We start from the raw sequence: 22,110 nt of genomic DNA on the forward strand, positions 1-22,110 counted from the left end.
AAGATACTTTATTATTTCAAAACAAGTAAGAAGCAAAAACAACAAAAGTGAAATACAGTCTTTCACAGCATCTTATCTAACCAGAGCCTAGAGAATGAGACTCTACAATGAGAGCTCTAAAATGATCACTTCAGTTTTATTCCTTTTATTCCCCAGTCTAGGCATGAAAATTATACTTGCCCATCAACAGGAAAATATTTGAAATCTACAGTCAAGAGGTGACTTTCAAGTGTTGTTCTACAAGAACTGCCTTATTATGTATAATACCTACAGAATTAATAACATATGTCATTTTCCTCTCACTGGGTTAACTGGTTTTCCCTGATTTCTTTCTACCTTTTCAGTGACCATTAATATTTCCCATCATTTTGCTTGTGTGTCTTATCTTCTGTTAATTGATAAGAAAAAAAAAGACTTGTTCTCCTGGCTTGTATCTCCTTTCCAGAGTTCAGTGCTTAGTAAAAGACCTCAGCAGTACAATGAAGTCAGCATAGACTAAAGAAGAGACCTCCTTAACCCTGAACACACTCAAAAAACACATTCTGTGCTGTTAATATCCAGAATTTTGGAAGGTGATAACTCTGGTGGTAATGAAGGCATTTTAGAAACACTTTCAATCACATTACCAGTTTTACTCTAAGCAAAATAGGCAGGTAAGCTTGAAGTTAGTCAAGGGCTATGAAAAACTGAGGAAGGCCTGAAGCATATTTAGCATAATATAAAGCTGAAAACAGACTGGATATTTGCTTACAACAGATTCATTTCTATATCTGTCTGAAGTACTCTTGGAGGGAAAAAAAAAATTAAAAAGTGTCTGGACAAGTTAGAAAGGCATCCTACACTCCAGAAAGCATTCAGCTCTGAGAAGAGGAGCTGGAGAAAATAAAAAGGGATAGCCTTTAAGAAAATACAGTGGAGCTGGAAGGATTATGATTAGTTCCATTTCTTGAAGAAAGGATCCAGCTTTCTAACATATGGGGAGAAATGGCTTGTATCATAGGAGGAAAAGGAGCAGAAATCAGAGCTTCAGGTTCTTGATCTAAGGCTACCTTTTATGTGCATATTCTGTGGTAATCACCTAAAACTTCAATGTAACATAGACTTTACAAATCTAAAATGTAATTTATGTTTTTTATCTAGGATGATCCATAGGAATGAAATTGATGGCTAACACCATTATTTTTGATATCCATGAAATACTTAAACTGAAAGAAGTGAAAAGGGAGATTTTGTACCCACTACGCTGATGGAGATCTCACTGAGAAATGTGAAATTATGTAAATGTGGACTTCAAGAGCAACAGAGGAACTTTCTTCTATTATGCACACACAATTATGAAGAAAAGGTCACTCAGTGGTTAGCTAAGCTTCACAGCAAACAGCTTATTTAAGAACCATGCACGGTATAATAAAAACTTGACGTAAGTTATCAACAGCTCCAGTAGTGATACAAATTTGTGACTTGTAGAACAATGGGCAATTTTAGCTGATTTAAACAGAAATAAGCTGCTGTATTTCCCAGACTCAAATGAGATAGGAAATAGCAGCACAACTTGGACAAACCATGTTCGCTCTGAAAAGACTATCTGTTTTTCAGGTTAAAAACAGGCATATAGCACACATTTAATTACGGTATCTATCTTTCTCCATATTTAGTCAGTTACACACAGAGCTTTAATTGATATCTACTTTTTTTTTTATTTTTAATCACATTTTTCTGATGAGCAACACATGCAGCTTTAGGCCCATGCATATTGGAATGTTTTTTCATTAACCATTTGCTCACAAGATGATTTGGAGGACAGTAAAATTCAGCTAATTCCAGTTACAAAATCTGGGAAACGAGAACAAGCAAAAAAGAAAGAAAAAAAAAGCAGTTCAAAGTTCATGAAAAAAATTATATTCTTCACATACTTATAGACTTCTACACTACAGCTTTGCATTTTATTATTATTATTAAACTCCATAATCATTCACTGCTCATGTCCATCTATATGCAGCATTAAAAATCAATGGGTATTAATTTCCAGGGGAAGTCCTAAAGAAACTTAATATTAACATGACAACTTCACATCTACCCATATTCATTTGAGATCATTGAGGCTAGTTCCCATTTTGCACAGAAACTTCTTTTGCACTGCACTATATCACACTTTCAGAGGCTTTACTCTCAACAGGGTAGATGCCTAGAATTGCCACTTTTTTTCTTTTTTAGGGATTCACAGACTGTATTCGTGTGCAGATTATATTTGCAGATTTTGTGTGCATCTAAAGATGCAAACACAGTATCTTATTAAGTGTTCTGAAATCACTAGTTCTCATTACTTTCAAACACAGTCCAGTGTTGGTAGCATATTGGCCTTTACAAGTGCCTTGAAATCACACAATTTCACTGTATTTAAATTGCTACTGAAGATGCATTACATTAGAAAGAAATCCCAGACTTCATGCTGAAGAGTAAAAATAACATGAACTCTAATAGAGGGATGTTGCCCTTAAGAGTGCATTTTACACCACAATCTGGAGCATATCGTGGGCTTTATTCATCCAAGTGATTAAGCTTGTGAGGGTTTGAGCCAAATGTACAATATATTAAAAAACTGACAAGATCAATGGCGAGATTTTTCAAAAGCTCCAAGCTGCAGCTTCACTAAAAAAAAGGTAAATTCATCTCTGCTAAACAGATTACTCTGGTAACCCAACTAAAGAGGAAAAAAAAAATTGTGCTTCTTATGTTTTTAATCTAACCATCACATTTAAAAATATTTTTAGTAAACATATAATGGATAAATTTTCCAAATCACATCATATATTGTCTTTCTATACTTTCACAAAAGATAGTTGGGATTTTTTTCCTCAAAGTCACGATCATCTTTTTGCCACAGCAATAAGAACCAGACATGCAGTATTAGGACATTAGGAAGATGGGAAGACAAAAGGTAAGTTCACTTGCACCACTGGTCATCATGTCTTACAAGTCAGTCTACAACACAATATGTATACTAGTAACACCTTTACCCAATGATAGCTAAATCTGATGGAGCTTTGTGATAATTTTATGTCCTAATTCATAAAGTAGATTAAGTATTTTAGATACTTAATATTATGTTTCATTAATATATATAACAAACTACTTCAGTAAAATAAATTAACCAGAGTATTTCTCAGCCCCGTAATTGCACTCATTTGAATAATTCCATTGCCAGTGAATAAACATTTCCAAAAAGCTTCCCAACTAGAGAAACTTTAAACACTTGAATAACAGATTTATTGAGTCTTATTTACTTACAACAGATTTATTTACTCTTATCAAAGCCCCAGCAGGTAGACAGGATGCAGAAACAGGAATTAGATCAGTTGTCTTTAAGCCTTCTACAGGCTACATTGTAGCCTGTCAATGAGCAGTATTTTTCTTGCTTTCCTCTGAACAGTCTCCTACCCTTCATCAGCACTTTGCAGCATCACACATGTCCTTTAAACTCTGCCCCCTAACCTGACATAATTTGCAGTTAGCTGACAGACAGCAGTGAGCCCGTATCCTTTTGGTATGCCTGGATTTTTACCAATACTGTACCTTCCAGTACATCAAATGAGCGAAGCTGGTTTCTTGATAGGCAATACATTATCTCCAAACATATAGAGTGAATTAACACAGGAAATACCAACATGCAGAGGCAGCTCCCCTGTGCTATCCACACGCACAACTGTCAGTTTCCTGCAGAAGTTGCATTTCAGTGCAATGAACTGGTTAAATTTGCTTTGATTTTGCCAAACTGCAATCACGTCTTCAATTCCGTGAATCTTTATCCACTGCATACAAATCTGGATTTCCCCTTGGAATTGGATTGACACCTAAGATTTAATCAACATTTTTACTAAACCTAAACTATTTTTTTGTTGGGCAACACGTTTAAAAATTACAAGATCAAATCCCTGTAAATTCACCCCAGCAGTCTGTCTCTAATTCCAGTGGCTGAAGAACGGACTCTTCAGTGATCATACAAGCAAACCAGAAAAGTTTGTAAATTGGTTTCATTAGCACTGATATACCAAGTTCCAACCATACTGATATACAGTGTTTTATCATAGAGAATTGACCACACGTTTTTGAATATTGACATAAGGGACATTAAGAAGTCATTTCTGTACCTTGCTTCAGGAATAGTATAAAACATGCTTTGATCATTCTCAATAGGTTCTTACTTATTTTCTGTGTTCTCCAAGAACAGACCAGAGTCTCCCAACAATCTATTTAAACATTTCAATTATTTTTTTAAGAGAATGTCACCACTACTACTAATCCATCTTCCTGAAGTTCAAGTCCATTACTACTTCTATTCACCACAGAGGTAAAAGTTATACTTGCTCTAGAGCAGTCCTGCAGACCATTATGTCACCACCTCTGCTGCTGCCTTTATCAGGTTAAAGATCTCAGTCCATTCAGCCTGTCTCATCCTCCTAACATCAAAGATGTTCAGTGCTTTCCCTTCATTTCTCTGCAACCAGTTCAGACCCAATTACCTTTATGTTAGGATGACTAGTTGGATAGCAGAGGGGAGAGCAGTAAATGTTGTCTACCTGAAATTCCACAAAGGTTTTTCACACCATTTCCCATGATATTCTCTTAGGCAAGCCCACAATCTGCAGGCTGGAAAAGCAGACGGTGAGGTGGATTGAGAGCTGACGGACTAGCAAGGCTCGGGGTTTTTATTAGCATCGCAGCCTAGTTGAATGCCTGTAACTAGTAGTGTCCCCCAAGGGTTGATACTGGATCCAGTATTGCTTAGCTTATCCATCAGCTTGGATGAAGGGATAAGAGTGGCTCCTCTGCAAATCTGCTGAGGATAGAAAGATGAGAGGAGTATCCAATACCCCAGAGAGCTGCACAGACTTTCAGAAGGATCTCATGTATTGAGGGGATGAGCAGAGCAGAACCCTTTGAAACTCAGCAAAGGCAGGTTCAGGGTCCTACACCTGGGAAGGCAGAGCTTGGTTCACCAATATAAGGTAGGGGCCAACATGCTAGAAAGCTCCTCTGCTGAGAAGGACCTGGAGAACAACAAGCTGTCCATGAGCCACAACTGTCTTTGTGGCCACAAAGGCTGATGGCATCCTGTTGTACATTAGGAAGAGCATTGCCAGCTGATTGAGAGAGGTGATCCTGTCCCTCTACTCAGCCCTAGTGAAACCACATCTAGAGTGCTGTGTCCAGGTCTGGGCTCCTCAGTACAGAGATACCTGGAGCTCCTGGGGCAAGGCCCACAGAGAGCTGCAAAGACGGAGAATGACCTCACTTATGGGGAAATACTTGGCCGCTCAGCCTCACAAAAAGACAATTGAGAGGGAGCCTCATTAATTTCTATAATATCTGGAAAGAGTATGCCAAGAGAAGGAAGCCAGGTTCTTCTTTTCCTATTGCTTGGTGGAGCCAAGCAATAGGACAAGAGGCAATAGGCAGAAACTGATGCACAGGAAGTTCACTTGAGTATGAAAAAGAATTTTTTACTGTGAGGGTGACTGAACACTGAACAAATTCCCCAGGGAGGTTGGGAAGTCTCCTTCCCTGGAGATATTGAAATCCTAATATGTAATCCTAACCAACATGGTCTAGGGAGCCCTGTTTGAGTAGGGAGTTCGGACTAACAGTATCCAGTGGTTCTTTCCAACCTTTCTATTCTGGGAAGCTTTTCTTGAAGTATAATGTTCAAAATGGTATATAGCATTCCAGCTAAAAGCTTACAATGGCAAGAGAGGAGGAAAATAAATGTTGTCCTTCCTGTTACAGTTCTGCTCAAATCTTTACCAATAAAGCAGCATAGCTAAGTCATGTTTCTCTTGTGACTTAGCATTGGATTTTTTTCCACAGAACCACTGCTTATTCCATTGCTTCTCATTCATACTTGTGCAAGCAATTATTACCCTCAAATAATCAAACTGCCTAAATTTCATCCTATACTTTTCAGAACAATTAAATTCTAATTTACCAAATTATTTTGAATCCTGATTGCACCCTCAAACAACTGCAGCTTACTCTAGTTTGCTTCATCACAACCTTTAATAAAAGAGCCAAGTTATTAATGAAATCCTCAAACAGAATCAGGCTCCAGACAGACCCTGTATTGTAGACCCTTTTATTTTGGTACAGGTAACTCCTCTGTGGTACAATTGCCCAACTGGTTAGGAACCTACCTTACAACACTTTCACCTAGACAGCAACTCTTAAATTCATTACAAAAGTGTTGCATAAGACTGCTTTAAAAGCTTTTCTGAATCCAGGATACAGAGGAATTTATTGCTTTGCCTCTATCCACTCGAATTTTGCCCTGTCAGAGAAGTGAGTTATATCAGTTAGATATAATTTGATCTTGAGATACTTCTGGCTGCTCTTTGTCCTCTATTTCCTAGATATTTCCAAACTGTACATTAATTTGTTACAGAACTTTGCCAAAGATCAAAACCTCTCTGGCTAGTTCACAAGGTGCCTTGCCTCTTTCCTCTCATCAACTCCTCACTGTTTTAAAAGAAAAGCAAGCAGTCCTTTTCCTCAGTTTTTTTTAGTACCTTGTCCACTCTCCACAAATTCTAGAGGTCCTTCTTGAACAACTGAATAAATCACTACTCTCAAGGACAGACTCAAATGACATGGTAAAAGCCCAAGGTTTACTTTCCTGTCCATGTGGAAACATCACCCCTTTTTCAGGGGTATTAACTGCCCTAGCCAGCAGCATGCAACTGAGGAAAAATGGATATGAAAGAGTTAAAAAATTCAGCTTTCTCAGCATCCATCCTTAGAGGCACAAGACCAACTTTGTGTATTACATCCCAGAATTTTGCTCTCCTGAGCTGAAGGCAGATCAATTCCTTTCAACCAGAAAAATGGAGGAAGAAATCCTTCAAGCTTTCAGACCAGATTGATCACTCAAGAGACACAACTAACTTGGGTAAATGTCCAGACTGGAGGTTGCTTTCTGAATTGATGCTTTTGAGGTTTGCTCATACCAATCATTAGTCACTACTATTTGTTAGCTTGCAGATAAACTGAAATACATCCTGGGAAAGAGAGAAAAATATTCTCTCAGGACCTTGGTTATTGATTTTATTTATTAACTAAACTTAAGCTAAGGCAAAATTAATAACATTCTACATGTGTAGCAGAAACTTGGACCAGAGACTGTGTGAAAGCAGGTCTCTCCCATTTGTATACCTCTGAAGAGGTCAACTTCTATCCCAGGCCTCACAAATTCAGGACCATAAAGATGAGTGAGCATTAAACACCAGCAGACAGAAGTGAGGCACGCACCAGGTTGTTTGGAGGCATACCAAAGGACTCCACCAGCACAGCCCTCAGAAATGACCCCTGCCACACTGATTCTTAGACCCTAAGCAAACAGGCATGCATGAGAAGACATTGAATTTCTCATGTCTGACAGATGGGAAATTTGGAGCTGACTAGACACATGCCCAACCCTATACCCTTAGCCCAGATAGCGCTTCATTGACCCCTGGCTGATGGAAATGCCAGAAGAGTATCATCTGAATGTGACCCCTTAATGTAGTCCATGTGTGAAAACCTTAAGAAACAGTTCTCTTTCCATTGGAGGCCAGGAAACAAATGAAAAACGTTCACTGAAGTCAAGGGATTTACACTGGCATAAATCTGACGCATGGAAAAATTAGGGATCCAAACTGAGGCCAAAAGGATCCAAGGAAATGATCTTCTACAACAGTGTCCATATCCATAGCCACACTATTCTGCTCAGAAACATAAAATAGGTAGTGCCAGTTTCTGTAATATTAGAGAATACAAAATATCATCATAAAATAAGAAAGATTCCTCTGAAGAACTTTTTTATGTAGACCCAAAGGCCTTTCTAAGTTAATTAATTTTACCAAAAGGGCCTAGGGGCATTCAGTACTAAAATGGTACTGAAATTCAATAGGAAAGTGGCCACTAAATCTTATTTCGAAAATCCTAGTGTCATCTAATTACTTGTAAAGAGTGGCTCTTCAGAAACATTCACTTCTTGAAATAGATATTCCGAATATGTATGATCCTTGCCTAAACAAATTTGTATTTCCTTCAGCACAAACATATTTTTACACCAATATTTATAGACTGCACCACTGTGATTCATTAACAAATAAAGTTCATTTTCTGTACACACAAATGACTTAAAGAATATTAAAATAAATTCTAACTTCTTTGTTGGTTATGGAAGGGCATATTCTTATTGACATCTTTATTTTGCAAAAATGCTCCAAGAGATGTATTTGGTAAATAATACTGGTCTTGCAGATCTCACTGCTTCAGAAACATGACTTCTCTGAGGAAGCACTAGATCTTGTAACAGAAATATCTTTAAATCTTTTAGATAGCCAGTCCTCAGGGAAAGGTTTAAGAAAGGATCAAAGCTTGTCCTTTCAGCTTGAATTATTCCATTACAGCTGAATGTGACATAATTACAAAAGATGTTGGATGTGGAATCTCATCAGGATTATCTGACACTCATCTTTGTTGAAAAAGTCTCCCCAGCTGTTGCTCTGATAGCACAAATGTGACAAGAGTGCAGAAGACAAAAGTAGTTGCAAGTGACTGCTGCTTTGGGGCTGGTTTAGGCTCTGTGCAGCACGCTGTGACTTCTCAGCCACCTCAGATATTAAGCCTGTTTAGGACTGCTTTGCAGGTGAGAGGGAACAACAAGTATGTTACTGAATTTCTAAATAAGAAAATTTGCTTGAAGCGGCCTATAGACCAGTATGGGCTCTATGCTCTGTAGATGACAGACACAAGGAATTAATCTCACTTATGCAAGGTCAACATAACTCAGTGAGTAGCTGCTCATTCCTTTCCCCCTGCCCCCGCTTTTAAAAAGCTTGCTATATTGTCTGAGTTTATTCTCACTGAGAATAAACTCAGACAAAACACAGTGCTGCTTACAACATGCAAGATGTAAGTACATTCTTTTTACAATCTACATTTCTCTCTGCATTTGATGCATTCTAAACCATCACATACAACCTCATATAGTAAAGAGCATATTTCCTATAGTGCTACTATATTTGTATGTATGTATATTTTTTTATTCTGTGGAAGGAGCTCACTTGTAAACTATAACATCAAACATTGAATAATTACCCATTCCAGAGGATTTGGTAGCTGTAAAAATACTTTTCTTTCCTTCCTTGTCATGGATTACATTTCCTTCATACATTATTAATGAAGTTAAACTACTAGTAACATGCCAAATGTGCTGCATAGGAGATTTGTGCCTAATCCAGCACAAAACAGGCCCAGTCACATAATGATAGAAAAAAAAAGAACAAATGTCAACAGTTTCACACTGGGACTAGATTAAGCAGACCATACTTACTGATTCCTTACACAGGGATTATCTCACTTTTAGTGCTATGAGAAGCCACACTTCTCCTATGTTATTAACACAGAACTGCACCTCAAAAAGAAACACCAGAGTCCCCAAACTGGCTTACAGACACACACATAGAGAAATTGTCCTTTACTAAACATTACAAACTCTTTTGGATAACAGATGTAAAACCAAGATATTAATAGTAATATATATCAAAAATGTCCTCTTTGTGCTTTAGATATCAGTCCAGATTTCAATGGAATTTGTGCATAACCCTTAAGAGGATATTACTTACAATTACACTCCAGCTGAATCCTAATTAATTAAAATAACTGGTGTCTGTGGTCTTTACCTTCTTAACATAGAAAACTTTCTTTGGCTTAGGATCCAGATGCCAACATCTAACATGCATTTGCCGATAAGTAAAGCACTCACTGAAGGCAACAAAACTGTATTACACTCTTAAGCATTTACAGGAACAGGCATTTGGCACAAAACTCTCTGACAACTAAGCAATAATAAATCCAAACAGAGCTAGAATTTGTGGGGTTTAATTTCCTAACTAAAAGGTATATTCGCCAAGCTCCTTAAGGTACAGGAAGATGTTTACCGAGATAACACAGGTGTTGTTGTGCAAGATGAAGAATATTGCTTTAAGATGCTTACTCCTGTATCAGGAACACTGAAGCCATGACACTGCAGAGCCAGTGAAAAATTGCTTGGTCATTTCAGATTTGTTAAAAATGTTCAAGGAGTAGCTATCCCAGCAGACTGGGTGAGATCAGGTGTCATCTGTCTACACCACTCTTCCCTTTATGCTGGATCAGGTGTCGCCTGTGCTACTGCAGCTGGCATTGGGCTGGCAGCAACAGCACAGCTTGTGCTGCGCCTGGCTCAACACAGCACAACTGAGCGCACACACTGATCCAGCCCTAATTAGTATTAGCAGAGATCTGACAGGAAGGGTTGTTAAATCACAAACTAAATCTGCAGCTCCAAGTTGCTCTTCTACAGGTAAACAAGACTAAAGAGTTCTGTCTTGCGACTTTAGCCCAGCCCAGTCAGAGCTACCTAGTCTCTGGAAGTTACCTTTGTCAAAAGTCAAAATATTACATACATGTTGTGTGTGTTTTACAATTCCGGGCACTTCAGAAACCTAGACAGAAAGCTACAAATGGCTCAATGACAGAACAAGGGCAAGTTATTCCCAACAAAGCTGTGCTTTAAGCCAGTTTTGACAGCATTTGTGGATAGATATCCTGTAATTGACCTGCCATCTAGTCTATTTGGGGTCCCACAAAATGCACTGGAATATACAGAGCATATAATTAAAATCAAATGAGAATTTATTCCACACATTGTACATTCACTCTTTCCCACATGCAGAGGGAGATCAAGCAAGTAAAAAGAAACTAGAAGGTTCTCTTATGTAAGCTCCAAAATATTAGTAAGTCCAAATAATTATATAGTCACTAGCACATAAAAACTAATTTGCTCATTAAAAGCCTTGACTTATATTTCCTGAGACTATGATTCATTGCAGTCATGAGAACCCATGCCCTTAGTTTCTCAGGGCTTTCCACTAAAACCTATGAAGAAAACAGAATATTGTGTCCACCATACAACCTTCCTGAATTTCTTCTGCACACACACACAACTCCCATGGCAGGAGCAGAGGGGGAAATGCTAAAGGCAGGAGAGGAAGAAAATAACCTAAAGTGTATGTTCAGGAGAAACGGCAGAGATATATCAATCTCTTCTTTTATAAAGAAATAATCCACTGACTGCTAGGAAGTGCAGCAGACACTATCTCCATGGAGCCCCACCACTCCATAGCAGGCTTAACATTTGTTCCTCTCATAGCTCTCCAGACTGTGTAACTCTGTGGAGCTGTTCTGATGGAGCTTTCTGCAAATACCCCGTGAAATGTAGTTTCTCACTGCAGAAGGGGGCCCAAGAGGAAAATGCTAGCCATCATCAAATTCTTTCCACTGTCTATGGACATTTATTAATTCAACCCTTTTCCTCTCTAGTCAAAAGCCCCTGATTTCCCTAAGCTCTGTTTGGACCCCACAGACAGTAAAAATGATGTTTCTGAAGAGACTGAATATGAAGGTTAGGGAATATCCTAGCACAAAGGTTTCCTGTGCCACACGTGCTGCCTAAATAGGACATTGATAAATAAAATTTAAATTCAAGTTCATGTGATGTTTCTGGCACACTTTCAGTTACTAAAATATTCATTTTTGACCTCATGAAATGTGTCAAGTATGAACTGTTGGGCTTCAAAGCACCACAATACCACCATGAATTGCATACTCAGCTTCAGTAAATACTAATTCGTAATTGCAGCCTACGCATCACCCAGTTTCAAAGTAGTTACCGAGTCAGAAGACAGTCATTATGTTTCATTCGGTGAGAAGAGCACATCCCAAATGAGGTGTCTTTAAAGAAAAGAAACAGGACAACTTGCACTGACAACGTTTATCCTTTGTACTATGCAAAGCTCTCCTGATTCATCACCTATTCATCTGCCACAGTCACATTACTGCCCTGCATCTGTTTCTGTCTTAAATCACAGCCCTACTGCAAACTTTCACCAGTTATGTGTCCTTGGTAAAGTACAAGTACCATTCCAAAATGGTCTACTGGAAGGAGACCTAGGAACTACTGAAGGATGAGAGTATAAAAATTCCACAATTAATTTCCTGTCTTAACTGCTATTTCCCTAGCTGGTTATTTCTTTTAATCTGTTACATTTAATATTTTGTTTATGTGTTTGAGCACTTCAGATCAGAAAGGTCTGAGAGCAGTACATTTTTTTAATGCAGAGAGACAGTTTCCACTATTATTCCATTCTGGAGGGGAACAGCTGAAGTTCAGAACACTAGCCTTATTCATACCGTTTTTCTGAACCCTGGCTTTCTCCCCCATATACATAGGCCTGCCCCAGGCATCATGCAAAAATCTTGTAAGCACACACCTGTCAGGAGCATGTCAACCACAAACTGCAGAAAAGGTAGAAATTCGTGAGTAAAAAAAATTTTATATGTTAATAGATGGTTTCTTACTGGAACAGGCCAAGGTTGCCAACAGACATACTGCACAATATCATCTAGGCTTTAGAGGCTGGTAGAATTTTAGAATTTCACTATTGTTCAGTTTTTAGGCCTTTAATAATTAATTTTGGCACATATAATGAGATTTTTTGACAACTCAAACACATATACATATATACCTAGTGATGTGCAAAAGATATTTCCCCAAGAAAAACAATAGGGAACACACAGTCCTAAACCAGAGTAGTTTTTATCAGCCCATAAGGGGTTTCTGAAGATACAGCCTGTACTTTTATGTCACAGAGTTAAAATGCCTTGACCCAAGAGCTTTCCTGAAGAATTCACTCTCTGTGCCATGTATTTGAACCATTCTCTTCTTAAGTTACTCCAGAAGAAAGAGAGAACTGTCTCATTTTAACTGGTTCAGTCCATACCCGAGATACAAACAACAGAAGCAATCTCCACATTTTCCCCAAACGCAACAGGCAAGACCACATATGCAAGTAGACCAGAACAGGGAAAATGCTTTGCCTTGAAGGACTGCTAACAGTTCCATGACAGGAAGGAGGAGCCCAATGAGTGTCACAGAATAGATTTCATTTGTGTTCCAAGTAATATTTTCACTTCAAAAAAGCCAGAAGGCTTACAAAATTGGACACCTGCAATAAAAGAACATCTACTTGTTGATGTACAGTTTATGCTATACACAATAAAATAAATGAAGCAAGTGAATGTTTTACAAGTGGGATGTTAGTATTCCATAAAGGGTATTTCTTCATTAGAAAACCCTGATACTTAAAATGGATTCAGTGGGACTAATAAATTGGTCCAGTAGGTGTTAATCAATAATATAAATGAATAACCAATGAAAAACTGCCACTAGTATGCCAAAGGGGAAATCATCCAAGAATGAAATTGGTACAATAATACAAATGTATTGTATCCTTCAACAAATACATGTAAAGCATACTGGACAGAGACCAATCCCCAGTACAAAACTATGTGCCCCTTTAGATGGCCTCAAGATACTTCATTTTATAAGGAATTTTTAATAGGATAGATTTTTTTTTTCTAATTGTAAGCATTGAAATGTTGAATTCAAAGAAGCACATATGCTGTGCTTGTGCACTGGATATTTTGTTTAAATTTTGTAGGGTCCCCCCCACCCCCTTTAATTATTCTTGCAGACAGCTTTTTGCCAGAGCTCTGAAGCCTAGAGGAAAATCCCTGGAGATTTACATGAAAAAAGCTGGCGTTCCCTCTTATTTGCCTATTGAACACACTCACAGTGACAGATTGTTTGGATGGGCAAAGCCTATCCTGTTTTAACATCTGAAACATCTGTCCAAGATCCTCAGACAGTCTGCATGCATTTACAAAGCTCTGACTTTGCTCAGGTTTATAATACTCCTTTTACAGAGCCTACAGCACTGCCCACAGCTCCTGCAAGAGCTGAATTTGCCGATTTTTGCCACTCAAAATTCCCGCTCAGGCACAAACCACTAATCTCCCAAGTTCCTTTGGCTTTAATTTGTTTAAGACAATTGGCAAAAAACCCACAAAACACCTGGCATAAATTTTTATATTTAAAACTAAACCAGCCACAAAAATCTATATATTAAATTCTTGAAGTTATTGGAATTACTTCCTTTGATGACAAAGGAAGCTGAACTACATCTTTCATTTTCTGACAGGGAAAAATGAACTAACACCTTCTAGGATTATTTTTGTCCTTTGTATAAAACCTTTCCCCCACCACCACCAAACAACCACTGGCTCTTCTGGCAGATCCCGTCTCCACAACCTCTCATCCAGCAACACTACGAAAGTAGCTGCCATAAGGCTGGCAGTAGAAATTTTGACTCAAGATTGGCAATACTGATGCTGAACACTGGATTATCAAAAGACAGATCAAAAATGCCTACAATGGCCAGAAAAAAATTACATCTTGCACGGGATGTGTACATCACTATTTGAAAGTTTTATCTTTCATGAAGTCTCAATGGCTACTTTTTGCCAACACTGGGGCAATAAAATCCACATTCAGTAAACTTGATCTTTTAGAGTCTCACACAGCAGTGAGTTGTCAAAATTCATGCTTGTCTTGGAAAGTGCTGCGAAGCAGCTTGTCAGAAAAAGACTGCTGGTACACAAAGCCCCAAAAGCAGCCTCATGTCCAAAGCTGCTAACCTTCTCATGAGGGACAAATACCCTTCAGAGCAGCACAGCAGTTTTACACGTACTGATAGGCAATGTTAATCTCCGCACCACAAAACCATATCACCACTCAACTCAGCCAGTGTTCAAACCTCAGATGGTCTTTTCAGAGAAGTTGTGCCTTTACTGTTGATTCAGCAACCGGCATCACCTCTCTGCACAGGGTATCTGAAGGCTTCTCTGCCTTATATTAACACACTTCTTTTTAAATTCCATATTCCTTTGGATCAGATAGTTGCCATAGATTATCTAAAAAACAGGAAGCAAATATAAAAGACAAAACAATAGAAACCAATTAACACCTTATTCATTTGAACTAGGTATACCAAAGAGTTTGATACAAAGTCCTCCCACTCCAATTCTCTTTTATATTACTTCCCACTCATCCCCAACACATGAAATTATATGTCAAAATCCCCAATGGAGAGAGTTTGGCCTCAACTCGAAGCTGTCTTTTTATTGTACCTCCTCAGAGGAGAAAAGTTGAAGCAGCAGCAGTTTTATATCACCTTCATATTTCCTTTTCTTTATCCCTGGGCTAGTCCCATGCACAATAGTTCACACCTAGCCTCATATGGACTCAGAGTCCACTTCTGGCAGCCAGGAGTTCCCAGTACATTGAAATGTTACAGCCTACTCACTTTTGCTCAGGAAAGGGTGCTTACACTGAACAGGAAAGCAAAAGCCTTTTCAGGCAGCAGTAGAGCCATCCTGGTGACCTTCTGTCAACAGAGGAGTCTTTCAGCCATGAGTTAAGGCAACATTACAGCTACTTCACACTACCAGGTAGCTGAGCTGAAGACCCGTATGCCCATATTGTCTACAGTCTAGGGAAAAAAACAAAAAAGAGGAAAAAAAGAACAATAATAATAAATAGGAGGCCTTTGACAGGCAGAACAAACAGAGTATCTTTTGTCAGTAACGCCGTGTAAATCTAGCAATACATATGGTATGTTGACAGATGTAATAATGTGCAGCAGGAGCACAAGTGTGTCTAGCCCTCCCACAGGTATCCAGCAAGCTTTTCATACTCAGATCTGCAGTGACTGGACACATGTGGCAGGTGCAGGAGGTTTTAAGATTGCTCCTGCCTCGCTGCTGCTCACAGTGGTTTGCTGGCTTTATTTCAGGCATTTAGTAGACTCTGTGAGCCCTTCCTAGGCTTGGAATTGATAGCTGCCAGATTGCACACAAGAAGATGCTCATTAGAGTTGATACTAAGAGAACATCAGCACCCCATGTTTTTTAAATTCTGTTCTTTCCCCATCTCTGGATTTAGGAATAAAATTTAAAGCATTTTTATTTTTGAAACATTGGTTATTATGGCTTCAAAACAAAACATACTATAACACATTCAGGGAACATTTGAAATGTTGGATAAAATTCTCCAAGTCAATAAGAGACATTAAAGTATTACACAGGCTGAAAAAAGGTACTACATTTAATATTCCTATTCAATTCAACTCAAGGTTTGAGATGATTTTTTTAATCAGCACTACAGAGAACTGCCCCCATTCCTATCAAAAGTGATTGTTATAGCTGCCATGTCAACAGCTATTTTAATAAAAGTTGACGTGTGACAAAGTACACAATAAAGAGTCTCAGTACATTAAACCACAAAAAAGTTTGAGCATTCTAATCTATATAAACCTGCCAGGCTCATACCTATCAATCTGCCACTAAACTTTCAGATGGCATCCAAATATGCACACTATTTCCAGACAAATTTTGTAAATTTTAATAAAATCCCTCAACAGTCAAGAAATTTCAACCTATTCTTAAACAAATACGCAATAGATTTTTTCTTCAGATATTAGATTCAGATTTTATGCTAATTTTGGAGGTAAAAATTAATACTTCAGTTGAACTGACATTCTTAGCTACTCATATGGCATTATAACTCCAATTCAAGTTATTTTGCTCAACCACATACTATATCTCAAAAAAACTGCAGTAGTAAATTTTATTAGTGTCAATTCTGACCTTCCATAAAACTTCAAAGACTTTGGTGGCTTAGGCCTATTCAAAAATGTTTTCAGATTTTATTAAAAATATATCATAATGTTATGGTTTGTAGAATGATTTCCTGCACCTATTTAGAAATGCCTAAATAAGTGATAAGAAATCATCAGTTTGTATCCTTCAGAAAACGAAGGAATTCACAATTAGAATAAAGCAGTCTCCCCAGCACCTCGAGGACAGCTGGTCTATAGTATCCCCATTATTCATCATTTGTGCCTACAACAGATAACAGACCATGAACACAAACATCTGGACAATCCAATCCATACCTTTCTTGGGATCCCCTTATAAACATGATTCACATTCTGGGTTTTTAGCAAAGTTAGACATAACATTACTACCACCAGCACCACCCTGCTTCCATATTTACTAATTAACATGACTTCATAAAGTTGATAAATGAAGCCCATCCATTATTTACACCTGAAACCTATTAAACTGGTAAAGTCATAAAGTATAAGGAACTCCAAGATTTGAGCGAGCACAGACTCCTAAAATGTGCATGTAAGAAATAACGAAATATACAAATTTTAACCTTTAAATAAATGATCTTTTTAATTAACTTGATACAGGAAGCATTACAAGGTCAATAACATTTTCACTGTTAAAAAGGGAAAAAAATTAATAAAGGAGTTTTTAGACCCACGACTTTTTATGTTCAGTGTATACACTGAATATACACCACCTATTAAGAATCACCAATTTCCTCCCTCCTTTCTACTCACATACTTACCTCCCACAGACAGGTAGGTAACTCCTTCAGCCACTGCTTATTTGCTTTTGTGGAAGAAGTTGCAATATAACCAACTCTCCTTAAAATTTCTCCCTCATTTAGTAAGTGATTAATCACAAACAAGAATGATGGCAATGCCCATCTCTTCTGTGGATTATGTTATCACTACAACAATTTACACAGCTAAATTTATGTGTGGTTCACCTCACAGTTCACTTAAATATTCAACTAATGAAAGTTTTCCCCTCTATTTTCCTTGCTGTAACAGCAGCCTTTCCAGATCACAGGGAATCTCTGCAATAACTATTTAACTCTACAGTAGCCTTAATGATTGAGGTTTTTAAACCACCTATATCATCTCAAATTCCCAGCTAAAGAGCAGTGAAAATAAAGTGAAACTCGGACATGCATTGATTATCCAATCTCTTTCCCCCTGCTAAGTCCCGCACAGCACACACACATTGAACTGTGCAGAGAAAAATAAGGTTCATGCAATGGCACTTGTTAATTAAGTCTGTAGTAAGACCATCTGTCTGAAAATAGATACTGAACATCCCACCACATCCAGAAACATTTGGGCCTACACTTAGTGTACAGTCTGTGTCACACTTGGTGGTGGTACAACCACAGCCACCCTGCCTCGGCCACACTGTGATTCTGAGCTACTTAAGACACTGATTCCCAACGCTACTTAAGAATGCAGTCCAGTGAGATTATTCAGCTGATTCAGCCACACTACTGAGTTCATGTTCACAGATCTGTGGCAGGTAACATGCTCTCTGTCCATTCTGTGTCATTTACAGCAACCGAAGGGAAGCATTTCAACATCTTTTCTACAAAAGACATTGTCCACATTATAGAGAAAATAGATTAACCCTCAGAAACAGGACATCTAGCACTTCTTGAAGTCAAATTTGAAAAGAAAAACCTCTTACCGCTCTACAAGACAGAACTTTGGTCACTACAAGACATCCAAGCAACATAGAATTGACCCCTAAAAGCCAGCGTGACATTCTGACAGTGATGCATTGCTGTTCCTTATGTCAAGGGAGTGCACATCAGCAGCTGGCTGATGCATGAATTGGACACACATCCTTTTGCTGGAATACAACCTCCTTACAGGCCTTGCCTTCATTCCAGCCTGTCAGGAGAATTTCTTCCACTGCACCCAAACAGTTTGCAAGTGTTTTGCCTGTTTGATGAAACAGCAACTCTTCATTTGTTTCCCCCCAGAGTGCAAGATGCAGGCCCAGGGAATCTTCCTCACACATCAAGCATTCATATGTGAAAATGTAATTTAAGGCAGCTACTTAAATAATAAGCAAAGCTACACGACTCTCTGTTAATAGACGGGGTTTGTAAAAAGCTGACTTAACCTTATGGGACACTTTCCACTTCAAATATGCAGAATCAAGATTCCATGTAGAAATTTTTCATAAATTCAGTTTGATATGTTTAAAATACATAGTTTATGACAGCTCTATTATGAGAATGAAAAAAACACTTAAAAGTGTTGTTGAATATTGGAATGTAAATCTCAGAGCTCCTTATCTTATGAAATAAGACTGTTTGTGTGCATAAAACACAGTTCAAGTATTTCCTAGAAAATGGATGACAAATCCAGGTGTAATCTTCAGACAAAGTTATTTCAGATGCCTAATGCCTATAAAATTATAGCTGTGCCTGGTTCTAAATGTGGTGGTCTTTCAACATATTCATTATAAAAACAGTTTTCAGGGTCTTATAATTCAATAATAAAAATTTGATTCAGGATGCACCTTAGCATAAGAATGTTTGGACCAGACTATACAAGCAAGTGCCCACAGCAGAGGAGAGTGCATTTTCCTCCAGGCATAGGGTCCAGGCACTCTTCCCAAAAAGAAGATTCTTGCATTTACAAAGTTCATTCATATCATTCACATACCCGGGGTCAGTTTCAAGAGAATAGCAAGCAACCTGCAATTTTACCTACCTACCCTGAAAATCTGCACTGGGCAATTGAAGAACAAAAGCCCTTGCTTCCTACAGTAAAGTGAAAGGCATGTAGAAACTCCAACAGTATTTTAACATGTTTAAAAGTGGAAAAATAAAAGTGAGCTCTTAAATAAAACTACAAGAAACTGCTAAAGCCTATTTCTAAGACATTTTCCTGATATGTAATACTATTTTAAAGTTAAAATAAGAACCATTTAGCTACTGTACTAAATTCCCCAAATTACTATTTTTTAAACTTGATCTAGAAAAGAATAAGAGGACAGGCCACCCTGATGAGGCCTTCCTGCTGAGCTTGGGCAAAGGAATAACGTAAATTGAGAAGCCGGATCTGATCCTAAAAACTCTTTTCAACAACATGAGACTCTGGCAAGAGCAAAGGGAGAGGCTGGCTGGTTATTTTAGCCAGTGCACATGTGCTACTGCCTGCAGCTCACAGCTGCTGAATTGGGCAGTGGGAGCAAAAAGACACATGGGCAGGCATCTTTAAGCAGAAAAAGATACAAGCAGCAACGTTTGGACTCGTATTTCAAATGCACCAGCGTCCAGCAGCTCTCCAATCCAGCATCACAGCAATAGGCACCACTTTGCTTTCATTGTGCCCAGCCACAAATTAAACAACAGAGAAGTGTTTGCCTACAGTATGGCACCCTAAGAGATTGCCAACTAGATGAGGATTAGGGTTTCACTGGCTCTAAAAGTATAGGAAGAAGAGAAGCAGCTGTGGTTGAGGTTAAGATGGATACCCAAAAAACAGTCATCGTCATTCCTGCTCTATTGTGTGTTTCAAGCACAGTGAAAAGCCAGCTTCCAGAGATTAGACCCATAGCATAGTGGAGAGAAGGCTAATCTTTCCCACACCCCACCATTCAGTGTTTACAACATAACTGAAGACAAAATGCATGGAAGTGTGACCAAAAAAATCCACAAAGAAAAGAATATAGGGATAATTATAAATACCCACATACAATCTGACTATAGGAACAACTCAAGTAACAACCAAATCATATTAAAATCAGCAGGAGATCAGGAGGAGAAGGGAGAGCTCAGCTCAACCATTTGGTGTTGTTTAACTTTTGCCAATTTCAAGTGCCCTTTAGAGACATCCATCTCTCCTTTTACAACAGCCCATTTCTATTATTTTTGTGGTTCTGAAGAGGAGCAGAGGGTCTGCCAAGAAGATTCCTGCTCATTGCTATGTGCCAAACACAAGTCATAAACCAAATTATCTTTTTCCACTGTTTCTGGAGTTGCTCTAAACAGCAACACTCCCCACAAACTAAAATGCACACATACCTCAACCCTCACCTCAACAACAATCACATATGACACGAGTTCTCTGTCCTTCTGTCTCTGCCAGGAGGCTTCCATGACCTGAGATGTACTTGGGACATTGCCAGGTGGCTCATCTCCCACCCTTTTATTTGTAGCTAGCAAAGGTATTTTAAGAGAATGTACAGACTCTTTACTATTCACAGTTGGCATTTAGATATCTGCCTTGATGAGCTCTGTATCAGCAGCCAGTCACCGACTCACCGAAGAGCTCCCAGCTTTTTTCAGAAAACAGCATGTTGTCACAGAAGGAAAAAAAAATATATGACTCTCTATTTGAAATGGCAACTCTAAATTTTTCTATTCAGAACCAGATGCAAATCCAAGCCAAAGCAGTGACTGAGCTGACTACAGTCAAGTCAAGTGATGACATAGCCCCATGTTTTGCTATGGCAAGTTGATGGGCGGGGTGGGGGTGGGGTGGATAAGCTTTGTTTGGGGTTCTTTTTGGAGGAGGGGTGTATGTTAATTTTTAGTAATATAATCAAAATGCCTCTTTTTTTTCAATTGAGAACCGCTTAAAACCTAGTGGGCAGTCAAGATTCTTTTCATTTCAGTAGATAGCTGTCCAATTTCTGCTTTCCCTCTTCCTCTCCCAGGTCCTCTTCATCATCACATTATTATGCTGTATCAGTTAACATAAATAATTCCACAGCAGCTAAGTCTCCAGTAATTTATCATGTATCACACTAATGAGAAAATTAAGATAAGCTGACATATTTTACTAAGAACAAATTTAAGATAGCATCTCTGTTGTTTTGTACACTTAAATGCATGTTTTACGTGAAAAAGCCCACCCCAGTGCTGTACAAGTGTACTGTACCAGACCCGTGTGCCTACAGGACCTGTAGTAATTGTGTACTAATCAATCATCTAATCAAGCATGAAGAAAGGCTTATGCACCTGGAAGTTTGTCTTTTTTATCCTCCCCATCCCAACTCAGACACCTGACTGCCAGGAAAGTCACATTTATTTGGGTGAAACATCACACCACCAGTGCATATAATCAAGTCTGATGAGCAACTTCTTTATACTTTCTTTACCATATGCATTTTTTTAAGGTGTAAGGTTCCATCTTTGATTAAAACATGCATCTCTGTTGCAAAATCAACAGTCTGTAGATCTCTACATTTCTTGAAATATCCTCTACACATTTCCCATTAACTGACCACAACCAATACTCAATTTACTTTTTTTTTTCTTTTTAAAGGATGGATACTCTGCTTCTACACTGTAGCAGCTGAACAAAACACAAGGATATACTGAATCTATAGAGTCTTATATTCAGTGAATCTTCAGAAAGGCAAGTCAAGTCATGACAGGCCATGCTCAAAGACCACACAACCTGAATATGGATTTATCCTTTGTGTGATTAAATACAGCAGTAT

This window comes from Prinia subflava, chromosome Z, assembly GCF_021018805.1.
Source record: "Prinia subflava isolate CZ2003 ecotype Zambia chromosome Z, Cam_Psub_1.2, whole genome shotgun sequence".
Taxonomy (NCBI): Eukaryota; Metazoa; Chordata; class Aves; order Passeriformes; family Cisticolidae; genus Prinia; species Prinia subflava.